At 49.0% G+C, this 19,931-nt stretch overlaps 1 protein-coding gene across 3 annotated transcripts in view; it reads right to left on the minus strand.

Annotated features, from left to right (window-relative positions):
- LOC135455027 (collagen alpha-1(I) chain-like) overlaps positions 1 to 19,931 on the minus strand; it is an 81,810-nt gene that overhangs the window by 51,259 nt on the left and 10,620 nt on the right. The gene's annotated exons all lie outside the window — the stretch shown is intronic.

Consider the following 19,931-nt stretch of genomic DNA (forward strand, 5'->3'; position numbering starts at 1 on the left):
GGGTTCAGCCCTGTCACAGGGTCAGGAATTCCAGTGGGAATCCCAGGAAAGAAAGGATCCACTCTCAGAATGTGCTGTGAACTTTTGAGATGGTTTGAACAGGGGAGAGCCCCTGCCCTGGCCTGTTTGGCATCACCATGAGAAGCTTTTCACTCTCCTGGTGAGCAGACTTTCTCTTCCCAAGTTCACCTTTAACTGAAGAATCTTTGAGCTACAGGAATACCTGAGGAAAAACGTGTTTTAAATCCTCAAGGTTTCTTCTTCCTCTCTATTAGCAAAAAGACTTGCAGACCTTAGACATCTAAAACCAGATCCCTCCAGTGCGGCAACAACGCTGCCACCAGCAAGGAGCCTGAAGGAGGGATGTGGGACTCCAGGTGCTCTCCAAAATGCAGTTTATTGTATACAAAATGCAGTTTATTCCATCCAAGAGCTAACAGCAGTCCAGGGTTGTGGGTGACAGAGCTGTGCCCACAGCTGTCAGCTCCAGCTGCAGGCAGGCCTGGAGACCCTTTGGTTTAGGTTACAATGCATTATAGACTTTTCTTTGCTGAGCATCTTCATACAGCAGAACCAATCTATACCTTAACTATTACCTATAGCCCATCATAACTACTGTAATTACCATATTCATGTTACTGTTCTCCAATCACTAAAAGTCAGTACATTACAGTTTAAGCTAGAAGTTGTTTTTCAGTTTTCTTGCAGTGGAAAATTCTGAGACCTTTTTTCTACTTGCAACTTTGCTGACTTGTTTGCCTGTGCTCTCTTTCTGCTTGGTAAAAACATCATCTTGTTTGGGGTGGGTTTATCCTTTGCTCTAAGCCATAAAAACCCCTTCTAACTAACACACCCTTTGCCTCCTTGGTTATCCAGTGAGACTGGCTCAGCAATTCTTTTCTTCTATATCAAAACTTGCTTCCATCTCTATTCCTTCATCAGACTCAACATTTAAAAATCTTTCTGCTAAGCACACATATCTGTGAGACTTTTTTGTCAAACTTTCATTCTTCCCAACACCTGGGGACAAGGGGCAGGCTCAGATCACCAGCCCTGGCCCAGCCCTGCAGGATCACTCCAGATCTCACAGTTCCTTTCCTGGGATGGTCTGGACAATCCCACTCCATGATTTGTCAGTGGGAGTTGTGCCAGCACCATCTGCATGAGCATCTGCCATGGCTTGGGAAGCATCCAGCCCCTTCACTCCCTGGAATTCCCGCTGAGGATGAGGTGTGAGATTGATTTGAGGGCAGACAAACAGCCCCGGGCACGCTGCGACCTGCCAGGAGAGATCCACAGCCAGAGAGGCAAAATAACAAATCAATCAAGCAGAAAACAGCTTTGATCTGCTTCAGACACTCGTGTGTCACTCCTGACACCACCTCCTTGGAAGATTCTGCACGGGAAAGAGCCCTGTGATGGGAAAGGGGAAGGAATGGAGGAGATGGGGCTGTTTGGGGGGAGTTGGGATTTCAGCTGGGATTTCTCCAGCTCCCCACATGGGCACAGCATCCACTGGATTCCAGGCAACCTCTAAAGCTCTGCAAAATGAAGGTGCAGCAGCTTTTGGCAGCAGGAACACCAAAAAACTGGGAGCAAGCCAGAGGGTGCAGGGTTGAGCCTCTGGGAACCCTGACCAGCCAAAAACCCCCAGAGGCAGAGCCAGCAGAGTTTATCAGCACAGCACGGGAATTAACCCAACAGCAAAGAGCTCACAGAGGGGAAAACACCAGGAATGTTTGTCCCTTTCAGCCCCAAGCATTTTTGGGAGTGACTCCCTCACTGCTGGCATCAATGGATGTGCCAGGACCTGCACAATTCCATCTCCAGGGTTCTGGAGATCACAGGCACTGAGAGATCTGGGTCCTGCCAGGGATGGGATTCCCACACCTGCTGCTGCTGGAATTGATGCCTTGTGCAGGCCGGCCTAGAACAGAGGCTGGACAGAGCTAAAGAATAAAGCAGCTGCTCCCAGGAGCTGCTGTGGGGAGCTGGGACAGCCCAGGACAGGCACAGATTCCAACGGGGAGCAGCCCAGGCAGTGCCAGCCCCTGGGGAGATGCTCCACAGGCAATCAGGGATCAGAGGCAGATCCCTCCTGGAGCACAGTCAGTGGGAAGGGGAAGCACAGGCAGAAGCTGGTGTGGAAACCAGGCTGCAATCAGGTGCGGAGTCCATCCAGGGGCAGAGATGGGACAGAGAGCAAAAGGACAAGGAGAGAAATTCAGTCCAGAGATGGTCCATGACCCATCCAGGAGGCAAAGATCCCCACCAGAGCTCAGGCCAGGGCTGAGGGCACAGGGCTGGCCTTAAATGAGGCTGCTGGGATGAGCTGCGGGTCCCAGGTGAAGCTGCTTGGGGTCACTAAAGCCCATTGGTGCTCTCAGATGGGTTTCAATAGTGACTCTCCACCATCCCATCCCATCCCATCGTGCTCCCTGAGGGAAACCCCCAGCTGCAGACACAGAAAAGTGACCACCCATATTCTCCTTTGGCTCATTTAAATGTGTAGAAATTCCACTGAGCTTTACTTTCTCCCCAAAAGAGGGAAATTAAGGAAAATTATATTAAACAGCCAAAATCTGGGGCCTTGGAGAGCTCCTAGCAGGGTCTGTCAGACTGAGTCATTTCCCCTGGATGTGGCACTGGCTGGAACCTGAAATAACAGGGCTGGCCAAGCCTGGGGACAAACCCAGGGGACAGCCCTGGCTGGGGAATGGAGCCCATGACCTAATGGGCCTCTCCTCCCTCTAACTGCTGAGTGCCTGATGGAAATGTCCTGCCAGGACTCTGCTTAGGATCACTCCAAACTCTGCATCAGCGAGGCTGGGACATCACAGCTCCAGATTTAACCAGGAAGGTTCCCTGCATTAGGTGATGGAAAACCAGGGCTCCATGCTGGGCCTCACACCAGTGACACCAGCACCAGGCATCCAAACCAGCACAGCTCCCCTGCTCCACCTCCCCTGACATCCCATGGCCATGGGGAGATGTTGGAGGCTGTGTAGGAATGGGCTCCTGGTCAGACTCTAAAAAAGTCAGTTTTCATTATTATCTTTTTAGCATTCTGTAAGTATCCTTGCAATATATATATACTAAGTATCCTTAGTATAGTATTCTTTAATATAATATAGTATTATAACATATTATAAATATATTATATTTAATATAATATAGTATTATAAAGTATTGTATTATTTAATATAATATAGTTATATTATTTAATATAATATAGTATTATAAAGTAATAAATTAGCTTTCTGAAAGCATGGAGTCAGATTCACCATTCCTGCCTTGTCGGGGCATTCCCTGCCAATCCAATAACTGCCAGTGCCACATCCACTCCCTGCTGCTCCCATTTCCCTCCCCATCCAAGCATCCCTTTGCAAGGGCACTCCAGAAGGCACCTGAGGTGAGCTTTGAGCTGCAGCACTCACAGCTCCCAGGGCTGATTATGCAACAGGATTTGAACCTCCTGCTCCGGAGAGCAGGGATAATTTGGGTCTGACCCCGTGGCTGCGAGTCCAGAGGGGCCAGAGCCAAGGCAGGAAGAAAAGGAACAAGGGCATTTCCCACAGAGGACACCAGAGCCATTATGGAAGAGTGAATGCAGGCACCCACCCACAGAGAGGACAGCGAATTCCAGGGGAGAGAAACCTGCTGGGAAGAAAGAGCTCGGCTGCACGCATTGTCTGGGCAGGAAAAGGGAGCACAGGTTCTCCTGGAGCTCATTACACACAGCTGCAGCTGTGCTGCCCCTCCTTTGTGCCTGCCCAGCACGGGGGGCTCTGCAGGGAGGGGATGGGGCTTCTGGGGATAAAGGCTGGGCAGGAGGAAGGGCTGCTGCAAGGAGGGATGACCCCCAGTAAGGATAAGCTGGGAAAAGTAGGGCAAGTGGCAGGAAAGGAAGGGAGCTTTGGGAGCAGGGGAGAGTTTCAGAGCTGCTGAAGGCACAGGGTGGGCACAGGAGTGTGGGAGCATCAGGGGTAGGACAGTGAGGATGGAGACGAGAGATCTCTGGAGCCAGGTTGTGGAATTTGGGGTTAATTGCAAAGGGCCTGGGTGCAGGGCCCTGCTGGGAGCTGCCAAACACAGCTCAGAGCAGGCCCCAAAGAGGGAGAGAGAGGTAAAGAGAGAGAAGGCAAGAGCGTGTTAAAGAGGATGAGAGAGTAAAAGAGAGGATCAGAGCACAAGATTCCTGTTACAATACAATGAATTTTCTTCTGGTCTTGGAACTTGGGGTTTATTGCAAAGGGCCTGGGTGCAGGGCCCTGCTGGGAGCTGCCAAACACAGCTCAGAGCAGGCCCGAGAAAAGTAAAGAGAGAGGTACAGAGGATGAGAGAGAGGATGAGAGGTAAGAGAGCGAAGTTCCCGTTACAATACAATAAATCTTCTTTTGTGTTGAATATTCTAATTTTCACTAACCAATCCAGTACAACATACAACAGCATTTACATACAGCCTATAAGAATCATTACATTACCACACTGTGTTACATTTTAAACCCTACAAACTCCTCTTTGGGCCCCTTCTGCCAAGCTGTAGGGTCTGCTCTGACCCTTGGGCCTGTCTGCAAGCAGAGGGTGTTGTTCCATCAAAAGGGGATCACCTTCAGCTGGCCACACCATTGTTTTCCAGTTGTTCAGTAACTGAGGTATCTCAAAGCTTGCTTTCATTTCAATCTCACTTATAGTTTCTATGTTCTCAAAATCTTTTGCCAGGAAATCATATCTGTAAGGCTTTCCTGTTTCATCCTCCCCAACACAGGAGTGTGCAAGGGGCAGCTCAGCCTTCAGCTTTATCCTGCTCAGGGCAAATCCAGCTCTCCAAGCCGTGAGCCAGCATGGAAATCTCATCCCATTAACTGAGGAGAGAGGTGTGGGAGGTTGTGTGCTGCCCTTGTGGGGCCATGGGGAGGGTTTGGGACAGGGGAAGGGTTTGGGGCATGGACAAATCAATATCCTGGAAGCTGAGCAAGGAGACCCCTCTGAAGGAGGGAAGGGCTGGGGGGAGGCCCACAAGGACCAGCTGCTCTGCAGGATTTGGTGGCCTTGCTTGATTTGGGGTTTTTTAATAGGAAATGAAAAAATAAGCCACTTTCAACCTTTCCAAGATGTGCTGAGGGATCACAGAATCATGACATTGTTGGGTTGGAAGGGACCTTTAAAGGTCACCTCATCCAACCCCCCAGACCCCTCAGAGCTCCTCACCCATCTCCTTCCTGACAGCCCCAAGAGTTAACCCCACCCAGAGCTCCTGGTCCCGGGGGAGGTGCTCTGGTGTCACCCCAGCCTTGACACAGCCCTCACCCCCCAGGCCACACTCACACCTTGGCGCATCTTCCATCCCCTGCTCTCACTTCCCCTCCAGATCCTCCTTCCCCTGCTCTGTGCATTCATCTCCTGCCCCTCCTGGAGCACTGACAGCTCCTGGGCTGAGTTCAAACCCTCACTTATCTCAAGTCAAACACCATGGAAATGATGTTTTATCCACATTCAGAGCTTAAAAGCTTTAGCTGGAGGGGCATTTTTATATGGTTTTCATTTAAATCCCCACACAACTGCTCCTCAACCTGTTCCTCACAGCAATTAAATTAATTACTGAATTACAGGGAGTCAGCATTGGAATTGGTGCACAATGCCTGTCCAACAGATTCTGTGGGATTCCTTTTGAATAAAATAAAAACATACCAATAAAATCTGTGTGACACTGAGTGGGGACAAGTGCCATAAACATTGGCCCTCACAGTAGCTCGTAAATAAATTTCTCTTTATTGCTCCATTGTCAAAGTAATTAACAGCAAATTCTCCAGTCTCTCCCAGCACCAGCTTTCCAAGAGCCTCCCTCTCTGTGGTTTTATAAATGTTTTATAGGCTTGGAAGACAAACAGAAATAAACACCAGAGCTGTGAAGGAATGATCCCAAAAAGCTGCTCTGGGTGGGTTGGACACCCCAGGCTGGGAAGAGCACCCAGCCAGGGTTTGTAGCCCTGATTTTCATCATCCTCTCCTTCTGATCACTGAATCCCAGAATCATTTTGGTTGGAAAAGCCTTCCAGGACATCATTGAGCCTGAGCTGTGCCCCATCCCCACCTTGTCCCCAGCCCAGAGCTCTGAGTGCCACCTCCTGGGACACTTCCAGGGATGGGCACTCCAATCCTCCCTGAGCGGCCCCTGCTGATGTTTAGCAATGTTTTCCATGGAGAAATCCCTGCTGATGTCCACCCTGAGCCTACCCTGGTCCAGCCTGAGGCTGTTCCCTCTCCTGCTGGAGAGCACGTGGATATTGGCGTGCAAACAGCCCAAAAACTCCTGGGAATTGTCTGGATTTGAAAGATTCTAAGGTCAGGAGCACCAGGAGGTGCCTCCAGTCCGGCTCTGACAGGAGAGGAGAGGAGAGGAGAGGAGAGGAGAGGAGAGGAGAGGAGAGGAGAGGAGAGGAGAGGAGAGGAGAGGAGAGAGAGGAGAGGAGAGGAGAGGAGAGGAGAGGAGAGGAGAGGAGAGGAGAGAGAGGAGAGGAGAGGAGAGGAGAGGAGGAGAGAGAGAGAGGAGAGGAGAGGAGAGGAGAGGAGAGGAGAGGAGAGGAGAGGATGAAGGGAAGGAAAAAGGAAAAGGCAGCAAGGTCTCTGCTTCTCTCAGCCAGTTTGTCTTCCAAGCCTATAAAACATGGTGTTGTGTTTTATAAAACCAGCAAAACCAACACCAGAAACTACAAAAGGTAGAGGTGAGTGAGGCAGGAACAGAGTGTCACTATAGGACACGAAATAACTCGACGTGGACACGCAGGTCTCTCAGGGGTAAAAGGAGACTTTTTCACTTCTGACTCTAACATTTATAGATTTCCAAAAGTGACAGCGGATTGGAGGGTGACAGTGCCACCTCTCCATTGACACTGGACAAACCAACAGTCCATCAAATTTTTCCCCCTCCATAAAAGAATGCAAAACAATAAGTTATTTACAGAAAGTGTGTGAGAAAGTTCGTTACAAAAATGTAAACATCAGAAGGCTCAAAAAAACTTTAAAAATCAGAGTGACAACAGAGTGAATCTTTCCTGCTGGTTCCTCCCAGCTCCCTGCAAGCCAAGGATTTGCTGATCCAAAGGCAAAAGTTGTGTTATCAGGAAGTGGAGCTCAAATCCTTCCTGTGCTGGGAAGCTCTGGAGGATATTCCTGCAAGGAATCCCTGGGCACACAGAGCTTCCATTGAACTTTCTGATGTTTTGTTGAGCCTCAATCTCCACCTGAGGCAGGCTGGGCTGTGTTTGCACAGCCTGAGCTGAGGCCACATGGGAGGAGCAGCGATGCTGAGCCAAGGTGTGCCTGTGCTCAGGTGACAGAGGGCTCCTGGCACAAGTGCCACCCTCCCTGGCTGCCCCCCAGCACTGATTCATTCCTGCCTGGCACATCTCCAGGGCTGGCAGGTTTATCTGCAGTCCCACAGCCTCCTCTGATGTGCCCTGCCAAAGGAGGGGGCACATTCCACCTCATTTTCAAGCCATCTCTAGAACAAAAACTTTGGAGCACTGTAGAGGACCCTGGAATTCCCACCTTTATGGACACACACTCAGCACCAGAAGGAGGAGCAGAGCAGGAGGGTTTGGGGTGCAGCCCATTTGCTGAAATGAGAGGAATTCCCAGGATGGGCTCCCTGGATGTATTTATTTGGATTTTCTCAGGCTGTAATCTCTCCCAGACATGTGTCTGCAGCAGCAGATAACACCAAGCCCAGCATTTCCCTGCTCACTTTTAACACTGCTGAAATAACCCAGACTGAGCCTCTGCCAAGCTTTAAAACAACTTCTCTGAGACAATGGAGAAACACTCATGGAGATCAGCTTGGAATGGAGAAGAGGGGGACCAGGGTAGCCCAAAAGTCATTTCCCATAAATTTGTAGCTTCATTGCAGAGCCCTGACACTGCATTTCCTGCTGGAAGAAATCTTTCTGACTCACTCACCTCTACCTTTCATAGTTTCTGGTGTTGGTTTTGCTGATCCTGATGGGTTTTGGTGAACAAAGGGGAGTTGGGAGTTAAATCAAACCCTTCCAGCTGCTTCCCTTCCCACAGCTGATGGGCAGAGGGGCTACAGCTCCTTGTCCTGATCCTCAACACACAGCTCAGGCTGTACAAACTCACCCCAGCCTGCCTTAGGAGGAGTTTAAGATTCCACAAAACATCAGGAAAGCTCAAAAGGAGGAGAATGGAAGCTCTGTGTGCCCAGGGATACACAGGACACACAGGAATTTCCTCCAGAGCTTCCCAGGACAGGAGAGACTTGAGCTCCAGTTTTTGCTGAGGGCTGTGAACACAAACTTTGCCTTTGGATCATTATTCTTTAATATAATATATATATATATATATATATATATATAATATTATTTAATATAATATACATATATATATATATATTCTTTAATATAATATATAACATAATAAAGTAATAGTTTAACCTTATGATAAAATAGAGTCAAATACATCATCCTCTCTGCCCAGGGGAGGAGCCAAGCATTCCTACCTGGATCCAATCTGAGCCTGGCACAGCACAGCAGCCTTTGCCCCCTGCATTGCCAGAGGAGCAGCTTTCTGCTGCCCTGCATGGCCAGAGGGAGCCCAGGCCCATCTGCAGCAGCCTTGGAGCTGCAGAGGAAAACTCCCCCCTTGTGCAGGATCCGTGCTGCAGCAGAGCCACAGCTGGCACTGCAGGAGGGCTGAGCCCCCATGGATGGGGCTGGGACACCGCCCTGACACACAGGGGGCAGGGCATGGTCTCACTCTGGCAGTGGGGTTTTGTTGTTTTTGTTGTTTATACTTGTCACAGACATCTTTTATGGAAAATCCTTTCCTTAGGATTTTTCCTCCAGAGAAGCTGGGAGGCCTCAGGAACAAAATGTAAACAATGGTTATCTGCTGCTGTGGAATGCAACAGGTGCATCTGTGATTGGTCTCATGTAGTTGTTTCTAATTTATGGCCAATCACAGTCAGCTGGATCAGACAGAGAGTCTGAGAGCCTTTGTTATCATTCTTTCCTATTCTATTCTTTGCTAGCCTTCTGATGAAATCCTTTCTTCTCTTCTTTTAGTATAGTTTTAAAGTAATATATATCATAAAATAATAAATCAAGCCTTCTGAAGCATGAAGTTAAATCCTTCTCTCTTCCCTCAACCTGAGAGCCCTGTGAACACTGTCACATATACTATTACATCTTACATTTTTTTTAGTTTTCCTAATAAAGAACTGTTATTCCTACTCCCGTATCTTTGCCTGAGAGCCTTTTAGTTTCAAAATTATAATAATTCAGAGGGAGGGGGTTTACATTTTCCATTTCAGGGGAGGCTCCTGCCTTCCTTAGCACACACCTGTCTGTTCAAACCAAGAGAGCAGCAGAGCCTGGGGCAGAGCAATGAATAAAAGAAAACAAGAAAGAGGCAGAGCAGCAGAGCAGGGCAGCAGCATCAGCCCCGGCCTTCCCCTCCTGCTCCCTTCAACACCGCTCCCAAGAATAAAAAAATAAATTAAAAATGAGTGTTTCCCAGCCTAACAAGCTGCCATTTCACAGCCAAGCAGAGCTCAGATTTTCACCCCAGGCAAAACATGTGCACATTTGTGATTCACTGCACGCCGGCGGCTGCCAGGTTTCTGTACAAACGATTGAATTGTTGCGGTTTCAACCTTGACTCAACTCCCAAACGCTCCTCCAAGCTCCTCTGACAGAGCTCATCACCTCCCACCTCTCCCCCACCACTGGTATTTTTACACCCAAATTATCTCTGGGTGCCTGGGAGCCTTCAGATCCCCTGAGGAGCCGCTGCTTCCCGGGGTGTGGGAGTCACTGAGAGCCCCAGCCAAAAGATTTCCTCTTGTAAACTCCTTTCACCAGCCCAGATTGAGCCCACAGTGCTGGAACCTGAGAGCCAGAGCTCAGGAGCCTGTGGGCAAATAAACAAACATCAGCCAGGGTTTTATTCATGTGCAGAGAAGCTGCCAGAGCCCAAAAATGGAGCTGGAGGCACCACATTGCCAAGCCCCAGGAGGGGCTGAACCCTCTGGAGCTCCATGGGCCACATCCTGGGCTGGGGAGGCTCCACAAGTTGGGAATTTGGGTGAGGATGAGCATGGATGGGGCTGGAGAAGCTTCCAGCATGGATGAGATCCCACAGAGTGTCAGAACTCAGCACATCCCTTTGGATGTCCAGAGTTGCTGAGGACCCTGCTGGGGGGCTTGGAGACCCTGGCACACAGCCCAGAGCACCTGGGGATTTGATTGTGACCCCTGGAGCGAGTTGCCACCGTTGTATGAGAACCTGAAAGTCACAGAAGTTTGAATAGTGTAATAATAAAATTATCACAGGTTGAAAATGTAGATTTTGGGATTTTTGGTGTGGGGGTTATGGGGACAAGATGGAGGAACTTGGGTGTGTCTAGCCCTTCTTCTCCTTGTTCTCCATTTTCTGCAGTGATGGTGGCACTTTGGGATTGGTTTAGAGTAGAAGTGCACTGTCTAACACAGGTGATAGGTACTGGGAATTAAGTGTAAATATGTTACATGCAGTTTGTAGTATAAAATACCAACACAGAGTGCCTGTGGCTGCCCTGCTGAGCAGATCTCAGCTGAGCAGAAAGAAAATTTTATAGATAAGAATTAATAAACAACTTCAAGACTGAAAAGCAAAGAGTCCAGACTCGTTCTTCAGTTGTGCAGGCCAAAGCAGAGACATCCTGCACATCTTGGGGCAGCAAATATCAACAGCAACCCAAGAACAGAGGACACGCTCAGCAGGAGGACGTGCACCTTTATGCAAAATTCCCTTGCTGCATGTGGGCTCCTCCATCCCTTTTTCCTCTCCAGTGTTCAAAATCCTCATCTTCCCCTGAAAAACTTCCTATCCAAGGCCTGGCTCATGCCCATTCCTGTATTTTCTGCTTCAGAGGCTGCCTCACAGCATCCCACCAGCAGTAATGATTTCCCAGCTCAAACCAATCTTCCTTTCTCTGTTTCTTCACTAACCTAAAGAATTTCCCAGAGGGTTTTTTTATTCAGTAAAACCCAGAGGAAAATCTATTTTTTCCCCCTCAAAATTGCAGTTTTTGAGGATTATTTATCACAAGTGAAGCTGAGAAGAGCCCAGGTCAGACAGACTCCCCCATCCCACTGCCTCTGCAAGGATTTGGGTGGATTTGGGGAGAGCCCCAGACAAGTCTTGTTTGAACAGCAGAGATGTCTCTGCCTTGTAAAAAATATATATATAAAAAATCTGCTCTTCATTCCTCCCTCTGCCTTTGAGCAGGGGAAAACATTTGTTAGTGATTCATCACTTCCCTGAGCAGCCCAGACTGAGGAAAGGATGGATTTGGGATGTGGGGGAGCTCTCAGGGTTAAAGGGAATTGCTGGAGAGAAATCGTGTGTCAAACAGAAAACTTTCCCTGTATTAGAATTTAAAAAATAAAGGAAAATGAGTCACTTTGAGTCAGCCCAGAAATGAAAGGCTTCACCTCTGTGGATGAACTGCCTCTTTCTTGTTTTCTTTTATTCAGTGCAAGTTGACTTTAATTAACTGAAACTGTTTCAAAGTGAAAATTCAGTGTTATTTTTAACCCTGGAGATGACAGGACATTTCCTCCCTCCCCTAGTAAACCACTTTTGCGGTTTTTTAATTTTATTTTTTTCTTTTCACAAACCCCGGGAAACCCAACAGTTCTAAAAGGCTGGAGTTTCACTCCCACTTTCTGACTGGAAATTTTCCACCTGCTCAGACCCAGTTTCACCAGCCCTGCTTCAGCCTCCACCAAATCCACTGAGCTCCAGACTCCTGAGCCCACCCTCCCTCAATTCCCTGTTCCTTTAGCTGGAAGGAACCAGCCTGAGGAACATCCCCAGGCATTCCCCAGAGGCATTCTCTAATGCCTCCAAATTCTTCTATTTCCTCCAATTCCTCTATATTCTTCTATTTTCTCTAATTCCTCTGTAGTCTTCTATTTTCTCTAATTCCTCTATAATATTCTATTTTCTATAATTCCTCTATAATATTCTTCTATTTTCTCCAATTCCTCTATATTCTTCTATTCCACATCTTCTGTTCCAGTGCCTCAGAATCCTCTGGATTCTCTCATCTCTGACAATGCAGCCAATATTTTGCTGCATCTCTATTCCACCTCATTTTCAGGCTACCTCCAGAACAAAAAACTTTGGAGCAGTGAAGAGGAACCCTGGAATTCCCACCTTTATGGACACACACGGGTTGGAAAACACTAGGACATCACCTATAACCCACCCTGGAATACTGAATATAAAGAAGAAAACCTAAATCCATGAATCCTGAGTGGAAAATTAGGATTTTCTAAGCTAAAGCAGTATTTCACATTGTGCCCCCACAGTGCCAGGAATTATTTTTTAAGCTGTATTTTGTATTCACTATCACAGTGGGAGAAATCCTCCTCCTACTGGAAGGTTTCAAGGGTTCTCTTTCCAAGACAATGAAACATTCCCAGCTGGTGAAAAGCAATCCTGGGCACCTGGCATTGGCTCTCAGTGCCAGGAAGGGAGAGAGCCATGGGGAGGTCAGGGGGGTTTTCCATGGATCCTGGTGTCCCCAAGGCTCTGTGAGCTGCCCTGCCTTGGATGGGCATCCCTGGGCATCCCTGGCAGCGCTGTCCAAAGGCTCCTGGAGCTCTGGCAGCACAGCTCTGCCCCTCACAGAAGGACAGAGCTTCTCTCCTTCTTTTTGAGAAAAATATCCCAAAAACATCCCTAAAAAACGAACCACTCTGCAAATCTCCCCGAGAGCCTGCAGTGCTGCAGACACCACGGGATGGCTGCTCCTGCTCCACACCTGCATTTCCTGAGGGCACAAACCCTCGCTTTCCTGTCCAAGTGCAGCAATTCCTGCAGGATTTATCCAGCCATTTATCCAGCAGGGCTCCTCCAAACCCACGGGGCTGCCTTTGTTTTGCAGTCATCAGATTAAATGTCCTGGAGATTGCTGCAGCAGCTCTCCTGCTGGGTTGGAGCAGCGTTCCAGCCTTCCCAGCACACTCCAGTGCTCTGGGAGCAGCAGGACCACGTGAAGGAATGGCTCCGCTGCTTTTTTCCAGGTTTGGAAGTGAAGCAAACAAAGAAAAGTAATGTGAAGAGTGGAGTTGGCATGAGCTGCTGTGCCATTCCCATCAAACCTGCAGTAAAAGGAAGACTCCAAGGGATCAGCTCAGCTCTAAATATTGAATTGTTTTAATTCACTGACAGAACAAGGTTAAATCACACACCTGCAAAGCCCTCTCTGCCACAGCCAGGACACTGCTGCAGGATGTGGGCAGGCTCAAAGACCTCTTCTCCATAAAATATTTGATTCCTGCATTTCAAGAGCCTGCCCAGCCCTCCTGAGTCCAACCATCCCCCCAGCTCTGCCAAGCCACCACTGACCATGTCCCCAAGTGCCACCTCCAGGGATGGGCACTCCAAAGCTCCCTGGGCAGCCTCTGCCAATGTTTAATCACCCTTTCCATGGGGAAATTCCTGCTGATGCCCACCCTGAGCCCAGCCTGAGGCCATTCCCTCTGCTCCTGTCCCTGTTTCCTGGAGCAGAGCAGGGATGGCAGGGATGTGATCAGGATGTCTCTGGCTCATCTGGAGCTTGCCCTGAGCCTTTCTGGCTCAGCTGAGCCAGATCTGCTGGATTAGGGAATCAGCCAGGTGAGGGAAAACACACTCTGCTTTTGTGGCTGCCATGAATAAAACAGCAGCCAGTTTAGAATCAGGATCATTTAGGCTGGAAAAGGTTTCCACATCATCTAGTTCCACCTGTGCCCAATCCCCACCTTGTCCCCAGCCCAGAGCACTCAGTGCCACCTCCAGCCTTTCCTGGGACACCTCCAGGGATGGGGACTCCAAACCTCCCTGGACAGCCCCATCTGATGTTTAACAACACCTTCTATGGAGAAATTCCTGCTGGTGTCCACCCTGAGGCCGTTCCCTCTGCTCCTGTCCCTGTTCCCTGGAGCACAGCCCAATCCCCCGGCTGTCCCTTCCTGTCAGGAGCTGTGCAGAGCCACAAGGGCCCCCTGAGCCTCCTTTGCTCCAGGCTGAGCCCCTGCCCAGCTCCCTCAGCCCCTCCTGGGGCTCCAGCTCTGTTCCTTTCCTTGGGAAGCAGCAATTCCCAGCAGTGGAGCACTCCTGGGCTGCTTTATCAGCCCATTTATCTCAGCTACTTCCAGCCCTATTCTGTTTCCAATCAGCATCCCCGACCTGCTCAGGCCGGTGGGAATTCCAGTAAAAGCCTGGAAGGAGTAGAGAAATGAAACAAAAACACATTGAGGGAGATTAAATGGGGGAAGGCAACTAACTGTGTGCTGTGGAAAGGAGCAGGGTTCATGTTCTCACATCTGCTGGGTGCAGAGCTGGGGGGCTGAGCATGGGGAAGGGGCACCCCACAGCCAGGTTTGGGACTTGGGGGCAGGAATTGTTCTCCAGCTCTGGGAGCTGTGTGTGTGCCTCACAGCCAAATTTGGGAATTGGGGGCAGGAATTGTTCTCCTGCTCAAGGAGCTCTGTGTGCCCCACAGCCAGATTTGGGTGCAGGAATTGTTCTCCTGCTCAGAAAGCTCTATATAAGCTCCCTACAGCCAGGTTTGGGAATTGGGGGCAGGAATTGTCCCCCAGCTCAGGGAGCTCCATGTGGGCTCCTCACAGCCAGATTTGGGAATTGTTCTCCTTAGGGAGCTCTGTGTGAGTTCCCCACAGCCAAATTTTGGAATTGGGGGCAGGAATTGTTCTCCTGCTCAGGGCACACTGTGTAAGCTCCCCACAGCCAGGTTTGGGTGCAGAAAAAATGGTTCTCCAGCTCAGGGAGCTCTGTGTGTGTGCCACACAGTCAGATTTGGAAACTGTTCTCCTTAGGGAGCTCTGTGTGAGCTCCCCACAGCCAAATTTTGGAATTGGGGGCAGGAATTGTTCTCCTAAAGGGGACTCTGTAGTGCCCCACAGCCAGTTTTGGGTGCAGGAAATGTTCTCCTAGCTCAGGAAGCTCTATATAATGCTCCCATATCAGGGTTTGGGAACTGGGGCAAGTAAATTGTTCCTCCTCAGAGAGTTTCATGTGGTGCCCTCACAGCCAGATTTGGGGATTGTTCTCCTCAGGGAACTCTGTGTGGGCTCTCCACAGCCACGTTTGGGAATTGGGGCCAGGAATTGTTCCCTTGCTCAGAGAGTTCCATGTGGGCTCCCCACAGCCAGGTTTGGGAACTGTTCTCCTCAGGGAATTCAGTGTGTGCCCCTCGGGTGCTGCCCTGCCCAGGGCTCCTCCAGGCCACAGCAGCTCTGTCCCCACTCCTGAGGCACAACGACAGCTGGAAGGGAGCCCAGAGCCTTTAAAGGATCCCAAGTGGGGAGCAAATGATAATTGGGATTGTCTGCAGCTCCTTGGGAATCAGCTGGGCACAGGAAAGGCACAGGACTGAGGGGAGCAGCCCCATGTGTCCCACTGCCCCCAGAGAGCAGGGGAGGAAGGATAAATAAACAAAAAACCACCAGCAGAGCAGGCAGAGCAGCAAGGGAGGTGATTGTGCCCCTCTCATAGACCCCATCTCTTACAGGGGTCCCCTCTGGTGTCCCCAGCCCAGGGAGGAGCTGGAGCTGCTGGACTGAATCCAGAGGAGGCCACAGAGCTGCTCCAGGGCTGGAGCCAGGCTGGGAGAGCTGGGGGTGCTCACCTGGAGAGGAGAAGCTCCAGGGAGAGCTCAGAGCCCCTGCCAGGGCCTGAAGGGGCTCCGGGAGAGCTGGAGAGGGACTGGGGACAAGGGATGGAGGGACAGGACACAGGGAATGTCTCCCACTGCCAAAGGGCAGGGCTGAATGGGATATTGGGAATTGCTCCCTGTGAGGGTGGGCAGGCCCTGGCACAGGGTGCCCAGAGCAGCTGTGGCTGCCCCTGGATCCCTGGCAGTGCCCAAGGCCAGGCTGGGCAGGGCTGGGAGCACCTGGGACGGTGGGAGGTGTCCCTGCCATGGCAGGGGTGGCACTGGATGAGCTTTAAGGTTCCTTCCAGCCCAAACCATTCCAGGATTCCATGAAAAAACCTTCCTTGAGTCAACACGGATCCAATCCCTACCAAGCTGCAGCAGAGCAATGTTCACAACCTGCTTCTGCAAGGGGGAAAATAAACACAGCAAATTAAAACCAACAGCGCAGGAGTTGTTTTAATCAGCATCAGGAGGTCATTCCAAGGTGAATTCCCAGCCATGCCCTCTCCCTGTCCTGCTGCTCACACCTTCCTGGGGAGGAGATTTAATTTAGGGTTTTCTCCAACATGGGCAGGATCCTCTGGGCTGGAAATCCAATCCCAGTTCAGGATAAGAAGCACAGAGCCCTCGGAGTGGCTTTGGAGCTGCTTTGGGAGCACTCCCCACTTGCTGATGCACACCAAGACTGAATGCTCCAGCTGCTGGGCTCATTAACAGCCCTGAACCTCTCGTTAATTAAACTTCCTGAGCCTCACAGCCATGGAGCAAAGCATTGGAAACCTGACTGCTCATGGTGCACAAAAACTGGACACAAAAAATTCAGAGCAAATTTTTTATTATTTATTATTTTTAAACTTATTTTTGGATTTTTTTGTTTTTTTGGGGTTTTTTTGAGGGGAAGAGTTAGGGGGCTTTTGGGGTTGGAGTTGTTTTGGGGTTTTTTGAGTTTTTTGTTTGTTTGTTTTTGTTGGTCTTTTTGTTTCCTTTTTTTTGTTTGGTTGGGTTTTTTGTGGGTTTTTTTTGTTTCTTCTTTTGGTGTTTTTTTGGTGGTTTTTTGTTTGCTTTTTGTTGTTTTGGTTTGGTTTTGTTTGTTTGGGGTTTTTTTGTGGTTTTTGGTGGTGGTGGGGGGGGGTTTTGGTGGTTTTTTTTGTTCTTTTGTTTGGTTGGTTTTGGGAATTTTTTAGTTCTTTCTTTAGGCCAGGAGCTCATGATCCCATCTGGAAAATCATCCAGCCCCTCTCCATGCTCAGCAGTATGCCAGTGTTCATCCACCACACCCCAGCCCTGATGAAAGCTTCCATCTCCTCATTAACTCCAACACCAGGCTGGGCCATGCCTGTCCCACTCCTGCCCAGCCCCAAACCCCTTCCCTGGCTACAGCATCACCTCAGGGATGGCCCCACAATGCCAGGTGGGGAATTCACCCCTGCAGTGCCCACCCTAGAGAGAAACCCCTCACCTTCCTCCACTGAGACACCTCCAGAGGGGCTCTGGGCAAGGAGCAGCCCCAGGGAGACCCCACCCAGCTCCAGGAGCTGCTGAGGTCGTGATCCAACCACCCCTGCCCACTGTGCCACCCCTGCCCCAGCTGTGCCAAACTTTGTCACATTCACATTCTCTGAAAAATCCCTTCACCCAGGGTTTTCTCCTGGGAAGCTGAGAAGCCTCAGAGGAAAAGAAAACAATTCTTATCTCATTTGCTTCGTGGAATGTGTTTGGAGATTGTTTACCCACAGGTGATTGTTCCATTGGATTCTGCTGGGAGTTGTTTTCACTCTTTGGGCAATCAAGGCCCAGCTGTGTCGGGACTCTGGAAAGAGTCAGGAGTTTTCATTATTATCTTTTTAGCATTCTGTAAGTATCCTTTCTGCATTCTTTAGTATTGTATAGTATAGCTTTATTATACATTAGTATAGCATAGTTTTTAATATATTTATAAATATATTATATATTATATATTATATATTATATATTATATATTATATATATATATTATATATTATATATTATATATTATATATTATATATTATATATTATATATTATATATTACATTACATATTTCTATATTTCATTTATTTATGTATAATATATATTATATTTGTAATTATATTTATAAATATAAATATATATATTTATATATTTTATATATATAGTATAGCTTCTTTATATATTCTTTAATATAATATAGTATCATAAAGTAATAAATTAGCCTTGTGAGAACATTCAGTCAGATTCATCATTCCTGCCTTCGTCAGGGCAGCTCACAAATACAATAAAACATCTCAGGGACCTCTTGGCTCTGTGGATGGAGGAATCCTCCCTGACACCAAGGGTCACCCATAGAAAAGGAGGAAAAGGAGGAAAAGGAGGAAAAATCTGCTTTCCCTTTCCTTCATGGTCAGGAGAAGACAAAGCCATGAGGCATGGGGTCCTCCTGTGGGTCTGCAGCCCAGCCCAGGGAACATCCCAGCTGCTGCAGGCATCAGGGAGGGGTTCACCAGAACCAGAAGGGTTTCCTCTTCAAAATATCCCCTGAAATGCATTCCTGGAAGCCAGGAGTGCACAGCAGCCAAGAGGGGATCAGGCTGGATCCATCCAGGACCACTCCTCACCCTGTGACACTCAAACTTCCAGCAGAGCCCCCAAACCCTTGTGCTGGAGGAACCTTTCCCTGAACAACTGAGAGGAGCAGGGATCCTGGGGCCACCCCTGTCCTTGAGGGGTCCCTTTGAGGGGGTGTCCCACCCACAGGGGTGTCCTGTGGGGGGATCCATTTGGGATGTGTGGAGAGGGAGCACAGCCCAGAAAGGAGCCTGGGAGGGCCTGGGCCGCACGTGCCTGCCAGATGCTCCTGTTTTGCAGGAGGGGAGCTGGGGGTCAGGGTCAGCAGCGATGCCTGCCCGGGCTCTGCAGCAGGGGCCGTGCAGGGGGGAGGCAGCAAGGGGGAGGAAATACCAGCCCGGGGGAGGGAAAGCCATCCCGGGTGGATTCCCGGTCACGTTTGCACATGTCTGGCTCAGGAGAGGCAGGAAGCGGCACGGCATGGGGGTCCCTGGGCTGAAGGGAGGAGGCAGAGCAGCCCCACACGCTGGGACAGCCTGGGATGCTCCTTCCTGCATCCTTGCCATGCCCTGGGGAGCTGCTTTGGGCTCAGCCTCCGCCCCCCCCATGCTCCTTCCCTTCTTTCTCAATTCCCACAATTGCAATTCCCACAAATTGGACGAATCTGGAGCTGTCTCCGTGCCCTGGGAGCTCCTGGAGTGTGTCAGCCCTGCCTGCTTTGCCCGTTCTGGTATCAGTTGGCTCCTTGCCCTCGACAGGAGGAAGCTGCAGCCTCTGATGTAACCTCAGCTCCTTCTCCCCAAGGCTTCAGACCAAGCTAAACAAAACCAGACTCTGCAAATCTCAGGAACAAGAGCCCAGACACAAAGGAACAGTGCTGTATTTGTTGGGAATGTCCTAAGGAAGGCAGGAATGGTAAATCTGACTCCATGTTCTCAGACGGCTAATTTATTACTTTATTATACTATATCATATTAAAGAATACTACAATATACTATACTAAAGAATACAGAAAGGATACTTACAGAATGCTAAAAAGATAATAATGAAACCTCATTACTCTCTCCAGAGCCCGGACACAGCTTGGCCCTGATTGGCCAAAGAGTGAAAACAACTCCCAGCAGAATGCAATGGAACAATCACCTGTGGGTAAACAATCTCCAAACACATTCCACATGAGCACAACACAGGAGAAGCAAATGAGATCAGAATTGTTTTCCTTTTCTCTGAGGCTTCTCAGCTTCCCAGGAGAAAAATCCTGAGCAAAAAAAAATTTTCAGAGAAAATGGAAATGCCACAGAACAGCTCTGGAATTGCCACTCCTGTCCCCGCATGTTGGAACCCTGGCTGCTGAGAATTTTAAAATTTCTGTACTGATAGGTATTGGTTCTTAAAACAGCACTACATTTGGCTTGAGGCTGTAGAGAAAACTTCTAAAATTGAATGATAAATCTAAGATTACAGGTGTGTAGTTTAAATAGAAGTGTGTAATATCATATAGCAGAAACCTTAGAGTTTAAAGTTTAGTAATGTATATAAGGTAAAATGGAGATTTCAGAGTAGTAACTGCTCTTTCTTCTTTATTTTCCTCTTTATAGGTTTAGGTAGTATTGTGTAATTAAATAAAAAGGTCT

This window comes from Zonotrichia leucophrys, chromosome 17 (genome assembly GCF_028769735.1).
Source record: "Zonotrichia leucophrys gambelii isolate GWCS_2022_RI chromosome 17, RI_Zleu_2.0, whole genome shotgun sequence".
NCBI lineage: Eukaryota > Metazoa > Chordata > Aves > Passeriformes > Passerellidae > Zonotrichia > Zonotrichia leucophrys.